Source organism: Enhydra lutris, unplaced genomic scaffold (genome assembly GCF_002288905.1).
Source record: "Enhydra lutris kenyoni isolate GAN:26980312 unplaced genomic scaffold, ASM228890v2 scaffoldscaffold32, whole genome shotgun sequence".
Lineage (NCBI taxonomy): Eukaryota > Metazoa > Chordata > Mammalia > Carnivora > Mustelidae > Enhydra > Enhydra lutris.
This window is the reverse complement of record NW_019154116.1, coordinates 20,737,348-20,747,629: the sequence shown is the minus strand read 5'-3', so window position 1 is coordinate 20,747,629 and position 10,282 is coordinate 20,737,348. Positions and strand designations below refer to the sequence as shown.

Below are 10,282 nucleotides of genomic sequence, written 5' to 3'. Positions count from 1 at the left end.
GTGGGAGTAAAGGAGGAATGCAGGAGGAAGACTGATGTTTTCCTACACTGAGGGGAATTTCTATATCTTACAAGAGCTATAGGAACATCACTTGAGCTAAGAATGATATGAGGTGATCTAGACCACCATCATGCCCTGCTCTAGTAGAGCAGGGGTATATGGAAAACCATAATTAATTCAGTCTGTTTCAAGCTTATCCAAGTGGATTCAATGAATGTACAGACACAACATGAGGTCACTACCTTGGTTCTTGAGTTCATAATTATGAAGATTCTTAGAATCCAGAAGAATCCTCACATTGCTTTCCTGATATTTTTATAAAAGAATGATAAAAAGGCAGAGTAGAAGCCCTTTAAACTGCTTGTCTCTACCAAGATCATTGGTATTGCATAAATCAATAAGTTGTTCCATTTTTATCCTTAAATAGTCCATTGTACAGATGCAATACAGTTTGCATATCCATTCATCTATGGAAAGAAATCTTGGTTGCTTTCAGTCCTTTGTGATTATAAATCAATAAAGTTTCCCTAAGCATGAACATACAGGTTTTTGTACAAAAGTAAGTTTTCACTTAACTATCTAGGAGCATGAATGCTACACTGTCTTGTAAATCTATGTTTAACTTTATAATAAACTGTCAAATGATCCTTTCAAAGTGACTGTACAATTTTTAATTTCAACCAGTCATGAATAATACTTGCCAGGATTTTATATTATCAAGTTTTGTGGGGTTTTTTTGTTTGTTTGTTTGTTTGTTTTGGATTTTGGAACCATTCTATAATGCACAAATATATCTTACTGTTGTTTGAATTTAGATCTCCCTAGTGACAAATGATGTTTGAGAAACTTTATATATGCATATTTGCGATCTATCATCTTTGATGAAGTATCTATTGATATCATTCATCCACTTTTGTACTGGGTAGTTTATTTTCTTATTATTGGTTTTTAAGTGTTCTTTTTATATCCTGGAAAAATGCCTTTAATCAAATACATGATTTGTAAATATTTTCTCCCCAACCATGGTTCAAATCTTATTTGTTTCATGAGAATGTTAACAAAGTATAATTTATTATTTTTTAATATACTGTACTTTTGTGTTGTATATAAAACCCATCATCAAACTTAAAGTCAAAGCAATGTCTCCTCTTTTTATTTCTGTAAGTTTTATAGTTTTACATTTTTTATTTAGGTCTATAATCTATTCTGAGTTCACTTTTTGTGTAACTTGTAAGAACAATAAGTGCCTCACAGAACCTATCAGAGACTCACTGGAAGAAATCACATTTACCTTAACTCTAAGATTAATTCAAAAAGATCGTTTAATTTTAGTAATTGTATAACCAGGATACAATTAATATTAATCTAACTCCTATGGAAACAAAGTACCATGAATGGGAATAGGAATAAAACATGATATTTACTGGGATTTTTTTTTTTTTTTGAAGATTTTATGTATGTATGTATCTATGTTAGAGAGAAAAAGGAGGGAGGAGCAGAGGGACAGGGACAAGCAGACTCTGCACTGAATAGGGAGCCCTGCAAGGGGCTCCAACTCAGGACCCTGAGATCATGACCTGAGCCAAAACCAAGAGTGGGAAGCTTAACCGACTGACCCAACCAGGTGCCCTGGAATTATTATTTTTTTAAGTGCTTTAAAACTGTAGCCAGGGAAGCAGATTCACTAAAGAACAAAAATCTAAAACAGAAGGAAAAACTTAGATTAAAACCTAGAAAACCTAAATTAAAGTAAGATCTATAGGGACACCTGGGTAGTTCAGTCAGTTAATGGTCTGTCTTTGGCTCAGGTCATGATCTCAGGGTCCTGGGATCCTGTCACCTAAATGGGCTCCTTCTTCAGCAGGTAGCCTGCTTCTCTCTCTGCTTATGTGCTCTTTCTCTCTCTCTCTCTCTGACAAATAAATAAATAAATAAGTAATCTTTAAAAAATAAAATAAGATCTACAAATGAAATAATAACCTAATTTAAAAAATGATTTTAACAGCAAATTAAATTCAGCTAGAGAGAAAAAATTTGAAAAGTAAATATTGTCACATTGCAGTATGAAAGAACATAAAAACATAAAATACAAAAAGCTGATTAAGAGTTATAGAGAGTTGGGGGGCCTGGGTGGCTCAGTTGGTTAAGTGTCTGCCTTCAGCTCAAGTCATGATTCCAGGGTTCTGAGATCAAGCCCTGAATCAGGCTCCCTGCTCTGCGCTGCTTCTTCTTCTCCATCTACCCTCCACCCTGATTGTGCTCTCATGCGTGTGCTCTCTCTCTCTCTCTCAAATGAATAAAAATATCTTAAAAAAGAAAAAAAAGAGTTATAGAGGGTAGAAGGATCTAACAAATATTTAATTGGAACTCCATAAGTCAAGAGGCAGGTTGGAGCCAGAATGTCTTTTATAAAGACAATGTCTGAGGATTTTCTAAAATTGATGGAAGAGACAAGCTCTTAATTCTAAGAAGCCAGCAAATCCGAAGTGGAATAAATAAAAATAAATTCATTCTTAGACACATCATAATAAAACTCCAGAATACAACAGCTAGTGGAATGGAAATAGGTGGGTGTGGGGAAAGAAGGTTGATTACTCTCTGTAGGAGGAAGAATTAAATTGACTATTAACTTTCCACAGCAACCATGGTAACAAGAATTTAGATCAAAAAAATTATTTCTAATGATCTGAAAGAAAATAACTGCCTATCTATAATTCAATTTTTTATAGATACTTTTAAAAAATAGACAAAATCTAAAAAATCTAAGAGAAGGTAAAATTAATCAACCAGAAATGAGTCAGAGAACCTGAGAATGAAAAAGCTGTTGTAAAATAATTCTAGTATGCATAAGTTTTGTTTCAATAACAATATCTAATAATAATAATAACAATAAAATCTTTGGAAATTGTGGTTGTACAACAGAGGTTAAAATCTGCATTCCTGTCACTTATTAATCCCAGGTAATTTCCCTCATTATTTCACAATTTTAACTTATTTTTCATAGTCTTCCTTTCTTTTCTTATTTTTTCCTCTTTTTTTCTTTTTCATTGCTTTTTTTTAATTTTAATTTTTTTTTAGGGTCAGTCCAGAGAAGTAAAACTCTTTTACTTTCACTGTCCAAACATCAATCAATTTACTGGGAAAGCCAGTGGAAGCCCTTGTCATAGCCTTGCCTCTTGAGCACTCTGCAAGTAACACTTCCATGGGGCAGGGAGTCAACTCCTTCCGGGTCACAATACCCTTCCTATGGTCTATCCAAAAAGCCTAAATATCTCACGGAGCTTTTCTTCACTGATTGCACCTGTTCTGTTGCTTTTGTTATCCAAGATAAGGATTGGCACATTGGTATTGTTTCATTAGTCATTAAAGCATTTAGCTCAAGTGTGGTTTCCATGAGGTGAGGATGATCTGCACAATCCACCAGAAAGACAATCCTACTGATTGTTGGGAGATAATTTTTCCAAACCTGACTTGCTTGCTCATGCCTGCCAAGATCAAAAGTTATAAAAGTCTTTCCAGCAATTGTCACCTGTTCTGATATTGGATCTAATGTTGAAACATATTGGCCCAATCCAGTCACTGTTGAGCATGTGTAGAAGAGTGGTTTTGCCTGCATCGTCCAAACCCAAGAATACAAGTTTTCCGTATTTCTTATAGAGTCCTAGGAATTGGAGGACACTGTTGATCCACTCACAGAAGAAATACATTATTAATGCTTACTGTGGCCAAGGGGTTCCTCTGGCAGCAGAAGGCTTCAACCCTCCCTCACAGCATATAGCCCAGCAGCACCACCATCCCCCTGCCCAACAACCTGGGACCACCAGTTACTCATCTTTTCTTATTTTTCTAACCATCATCCTTTCCTTCGACAACCATGTAAACAGATAATCCATCCAAGGTCACATTCACTCAGTTTCAAAGGTCTTTTCCTCTGTTTGGTGTCAGTCACTCTATTCCATGGTTTTACCCTTAATTTTGATTTGTTAACTGTACCTTCTCAGAGATCTTGGTTATTACACAGTAACTGAAACACAGCTGTCCTCTATGATATTGTTTTCTATGGAACTGATGTTTTACACAGGGAGACATAATTTTCTAAGAGTGGACTAACTTTCAATTCCCTTCATCTGTTTAAGGAATTAGAGTGTACTACTTGAATGTTTGCTGAACACATTCATCATTTTTATATATAAAAAGTATAAACAAGAATCACTAAAATAGTCTTACAAACAGTTAATTTGAATATACATACATTTAAGAAAAATCTGACATAGGACTAAGGTTCTCCATGTGTTTAAATTTGGAAAGACTTAACTTTACTCCATCAGACGATTTCTCCATTTGTGTATCCTATGTAGGATTTTCCTTTCTTTGCTAAAGATCTGTTCATCCAGGTCTCTCTTTGTTGTTTAAAAAAAAATTAAAAAAAAAAATAAAAAAAACACCTGATAAAAAGTCAGAGATATGCACATTTGTTGTCATTGACACTTTGCTGTGTATCTCATTCTAATTTCCTGCCACCAACTCCCAAACTGATCGATATCTTGGCAATTCTCTGAGACAATCTGCTCAAAGTGCCATCTACAGTTTTAAAGATAAAGTCATTATTTTTACATACAAGTAACACCAACAAATGACCTTTACACTTTTACTAAAACAGTGTCTGATTACTGATAAGTTCTCAGTCAGGACTACAGCAAACACTCCTGATTCATGTTACATAATTAGTAAAATTAATTCAAAGGTTTGAAGATGTTCCTCTTATCCTTTCTCCTCTCCCCATTCCAGAGATAACTTCAGTCTCATTGCTAGACTGGCTGCTTTGTTTATGCCATCAAATAAGAAAAAAGAATAGGCAGGGACGCCTGGGTGGCTCAGTCATTAAGCATCTGCCTTCCACTTAGCTCATGATCCCAGGACGCTGGGATCAAGTCCTGAGTGAGCCCCACATCTGGCTCCCTGCACAGTGGGAAGCGTGCTTCTTCCTCTCCCACTCCTCCTGCTTGTGTTTCCTCTCTCATGTTCTCTCTCTCTGTCAAATAAATCTCTCTCTCTCTCCTTGTCGAATAAATAAATAAAATCTTTAAAAAAAAGGAAAAAAGAATAGGAAAATGATCATTATTTTTCAATATACCACCCGAATCAGAAAAACAGTAGCCCAGAATGTTCTAAAACATATTTCAGGACTTGTTCCAGTCATCTCACTCTACCCAAGCAATAATCCTTTCCTCTTATTTCTGAGTGCCAGAGAGCAGTTGCCCTTTTAGATCTGGAGGGGACTTGGGTAGCATAAGATAAATTAGATTCTTGGTTTGTTTTATTGGCTTCTTTTTTCTCTTGTCAGTATTCCACTTATGCTGCTTCCTGTTGTGCACCCTTCTTCCCTCCTCACCAAAGGGCTGACCCCAGAAGACAAAAAAGAGCAGGCTCTGTTGTAAGCTAATTAGAGAGGGTAGATTCTTGGGAAACTGACTACCAGCATCACAGTAACTCTTGAAGATCTTTATATTTAACAAACATTTACCAAATACTTTAGTATGTGCAGGGCTCTGTACTAAGCTTAATTTTTTTTCTTTTTGAGAATATGTCCAAAAGCTTGAGGTGCTTACATTAAATATGTCACTGAATCTTATTGAATCTTATTTAAAAACCCTAGAAAGCTATGTATTGATTGGGCCAGTAAAAGACTGATATTTTATTTTTAATATGGGAGCTGACTTCTTTGTTTTCTTACTTAAGGAAGACATATTATAAATGCACACATATATACATGATAAAACATACATGCGGCACATGCACACACACACTCCTATATATGTTCACTATATTCAGTTCTTTTTTTTTTTTTAAGATTTTATTTATTTATTTGACAGAGAGAAAGACAGTAAGAGAGGGAACACAAGTGGGGGCGGGGATAGGAGAGGGAGAAGCAATTTTCCCACTAGTAGAGAGCCCTATGTGGGGCTCAATCTCAGGACCCTGGGATCATGACCTGAGCCAAAGGCAGATGCTTAACGACTAAGCCACCCAGGTGTCCCACTATACTCAGTTCTTAATGTCTTGAGCATCCATCCCAATTTATGAAGTAAACTTAACTTGAATCATCAATTTGAAAATGTATTAGTGTGCAGTAATGACATGTAAATTTCAGGGTTTTTTTCTCTTTATATATAAAAAAGAATAAAATTCATTTATGTTTTAGGGAGTTGTTTATTTGCTTTTCATTGGTTTAAATAACTTAATGGAAAATACATAACCTTGGAATTGAAAAAAAGGAAGTAAATTTTTATTAGGAAACCAACTTTATCGGGCTCTAAAACTAAACTATCCCATTTAATACTAGACTTTAACTTTATAATAACCTACTTTTCACAAAATAAATTTTGAAAGATAACACAGTAATTTGAGATTCTGGCATGGTCTCTCTGATACTACACACACACACACACACACACACACACACACACACAACCAATGTGCCTACAAAGTACAAAGGTATTATAACTAAATTATATAAATTGAAGTGTTATAACCTGATTTTGACACGTGATTATGGCCCAGTGTTATAAAAATCATTATTCCATTCTCTTTTATGTATTTAATTATTTGGGAAAATGGGTTATTATAAGCTGAAATGCATCCCCTTCCCAAAAGGTGTATATTGAAATCATAACCTCTAGTACCTCATAAGGTGACTGTACTTGGAGATCAATTAACTTAATTTTACATAAAATTAACTTAATTTTAATTAAGTTAAAATGTTGGCACTTTACCAAGTTGACAAGTGAAATTTTGAGCAGCAATTGATTTCTATTTCCCAAGAAGTCCACTGAGGAGGTACCTATTTTAAAGCAATATTATAGATCTTGTGCTTTCATTTATAGTATTTGAATGTTATTAACCATTAATATCTTATTATGTGTAGATATAAAATAAATAAACCATATTAATCATCTATGGGATCTACGGGAAATCAGTGAGTATCTAGGTTCCCTGGAAGAGTTTTAAATAGTTCTTATCAATTTTCTAGATCACAACTTAATTTTTTAAACTATTTTTAAAGTTTTTGTTCAAATAACCTAACCATCTTTAATTTACTGCAAACACATCAATGTTTTATGTCACAATGTATGAGTTTTTGATCTGATTGCATATATACAATACCTATACTTTCAAGTCTTCTGAGGGAAAAATGAGATTGCTAAACTCAATGTCTATAAGCAGCTATAATGTATTCATCTAAAGAAGACCAGTCATTGCAGATTGTAGAAAACTGGAAAAACTAGAAATCGATCAACATATATAAAGCTATTTAGAGACACTTTTGTTTGACATAGCTGGTCAAAATGAACATATCATGATATGATCAAAGATGTCTGAAGTCTAAATAAGGCCCAATGGTGATACAATTGATGCTTCCCATAAATTTTCATGATTCTCTATATTTTCAATATGCACAGCACAAAAATATGAGTTTGAAATTCACTTTCTGATTTCACTTTCAATATGTTCCTGACAGATCTTATTTTCAATATGATTAATATAAATAATTCAATTGGCAATGCCTGTATATCAGTAAATTATGAAATTAAATTGAGAATATATGCTACTCTTATGGTAAAATACAAAACATCAGGGAATATAATATTTACATAGTGAATTAAACTAGTAGAGATAAATGAGCTTTACAAGATTTTTGGTTAGGTAACTGTGGCTAACTCCTCATACTATGTATGTTTTTCCTTTAATCTGTAAACTAGATGTAGAACGTAAACCATTATCTCATTGACTATGTATAATTTGTCTTAACTCATTATTCTACATTTCATGTGATAATACAACCCAGCAGTAGCAAACATTTGACCTTGTCCCAGTCTATAGTATTGTGCAGTCTGACTAAAAGTAGTAATAGGCATTCTCTTTCTCTGGTTCACTAATCTGATGATGCATTTTTAATTTCATTCATTCCATTAATATAATGGAGGAATGAAGTTGGTTCTTTGCCTGCAAACAAAATGACATTTAACATTACGAAAAAATGTAAATAATAGGATTCTGAAATATAACTTGGGAGGTCTTCAAAAAGTTTGACCTTTCTAAGCTTTATGTATAAACAAACACCATGAAATTTTATTCTAAAGTAATCTTATATAAGAAAAACTCAGTGTACATAATAATGATAAAATAATAAATACCACATTTCATTAACCAAAAGGCTGAGTAGTAACAGTTTAACTGAACTATTCTTCTTCTTCTTCTTTTTTTTTTTTCCTAATCTCACTTCAAAGGTCAAAGCTAACCCAGCTTAAAGGTTCAATCTTTTGGGGACATAGAGAAAGACAAAGTTATAATGGTAGAGACACTAAACTGCAGGAATCATACTTACAAAAGTGATGTAGTGAATGGGATAATTCATTCACCAAAATTTATGCCATTCTCAAGCTCATATATATATGGAAAATAATAAAATAATGTTTAGTGGACAAACCATTACTATTTAAGAAGAATTTTCAGATATCCACAAAAAGTAAGGTAGTGAAATGTTTTGATCAAATTTAGCTTGTAGTGGCATTTAATTCTGTTGCTCTTTCCTGTTATTTGTGACTTTTTTACTGAGTTCATTTGTGGGCCTAAATACCAAAAGAGTAAAAAAAAAAAGAAATATTCTACAGTAAGCATAATGCACTACACATAATGTATGTGACAAAAATCTATATAAAGCTTCTTTCTTCTAGAGTCAGTTGAACACATTACTCTATTTTTCCCACAATAATTTATTCTTCATTTGGATCATTGCAAATTGATATTTCTAACACAAATGTTAATTATAGGGTTAATGAGATGCACAATAAAATATCAAATGAGTCTTCATATCTCATAGGACTTTAAATATTGTATTTAGTCCACATTTCAAATCTGCAATGTACTTAAGCATGCCTTTCCTTTTTTTTTTTTCTTAAGCAGGAGATGAAAATGAGGCATTGAGACATTTGGAAGCCTAGGTAATGTCATACAGCTGATGCAGGTGCGAGCTCAGATTCATTCACTTGAAATTTATGTACTATCAGCACCAAACTGTCATTTGATATTCATGTCTCATTCTTCTAAATTCCTTAATACCTCTCTGGTCTGTCTATTTCGGTTTCCTTGTAGACTCTCCTTGTTTTATTTAGTTTCTTTCAATGGTGATACAACCACAAATCTTTCCTATGCACCCCCCCTCTTTACCAGCAATCCTATAGTTAGTCCTGAGAGATTTTCATCTATTTTAAATGACTCCAGGTGTCATTTTAATGTGGAGGTGGTTCCAACTTATATTTTAACCTAGATCCTCTCCTTCATGTGTCTACATAGCAGTGATTATTATAGTGTTGCTGATACAGAAAGATAAATATACAGAAATACACACACACACATATATAGGTAATGTGTTTATGTATATTTATTTTATATTTAGATGTGTGTGTACCTATATACCTGTGTATGTCCATGAAGTACATGCAAATACATATTTGCTCTCTGGACTATGGTTACTATTTCCTGAAACAACTTGTTAAAGAATGTTGTATCGGTTATTTATAATAATTAGTAGTCATATCACAGAAACAACAAAATGCTTAAAATCTTTGAAAACTATCTGAGGGTGCAAGTTTTTTTAATTAATCTTTCTTGCTTGATTGCATTTAACTTCCACACCTTCCATTTTCAGACATCATGAGACCGTTCACAGTAACTCTATTTACAAACTATATAAAATCATAATAGAAGAAAATGAGTCATGGAAATAAGTACATGTTATTCAGGATGGTAATAGCTATAAAATATTATGCAAAATGCAGCATGAGTTTTCAATCATCTGATTCTATACAAAAACACCTTTTTTGATGAAGTCATCTGTGAACAGCAATTTGCTGAAACAAGGCATAAAAATGTCCTGAGAATTCACACACTTACCAAAATTCCTAATAGTACTTAGAACTAGGCTATGGGATAGTATCCCAAAGGATGCTTAGAGGAAGCTTCATTGCTTTAGTCATTTAAAACTAGGTTGGACAAATCTTGGGGGAATATAACTGAAGAAATAATGCTCTACATTTCTTGAAGATCGTCACATTGATTTAATGGCCTTTTTTTTTTCATTTTGAAATTCTATAATAATATGAAACTTTCAACTCACTTTTATGTTCAGTTTCTCTAGGGTTCACTGTGTAAATTATATCTGTGGACGTTTGTGAAGCTTTGTTGAAAATTCTGAGAATGCTGTCTATGTGGAGTATCAGTT

General features: G+C 33.4%; 1 pseudogene; it reads right to left on the bottom strand.

Moving 5' to 3' along the window:
* Positions 1-3,124: 3,124 nt before the first annotated feature.
* On the bottom strand, positions 3,125-3,707 carry LOC111153421 (annotated as a pseudogene).
* Between the last annotated feature and the right edge of the window lie 6,575 nt (positions 3,708-10,282).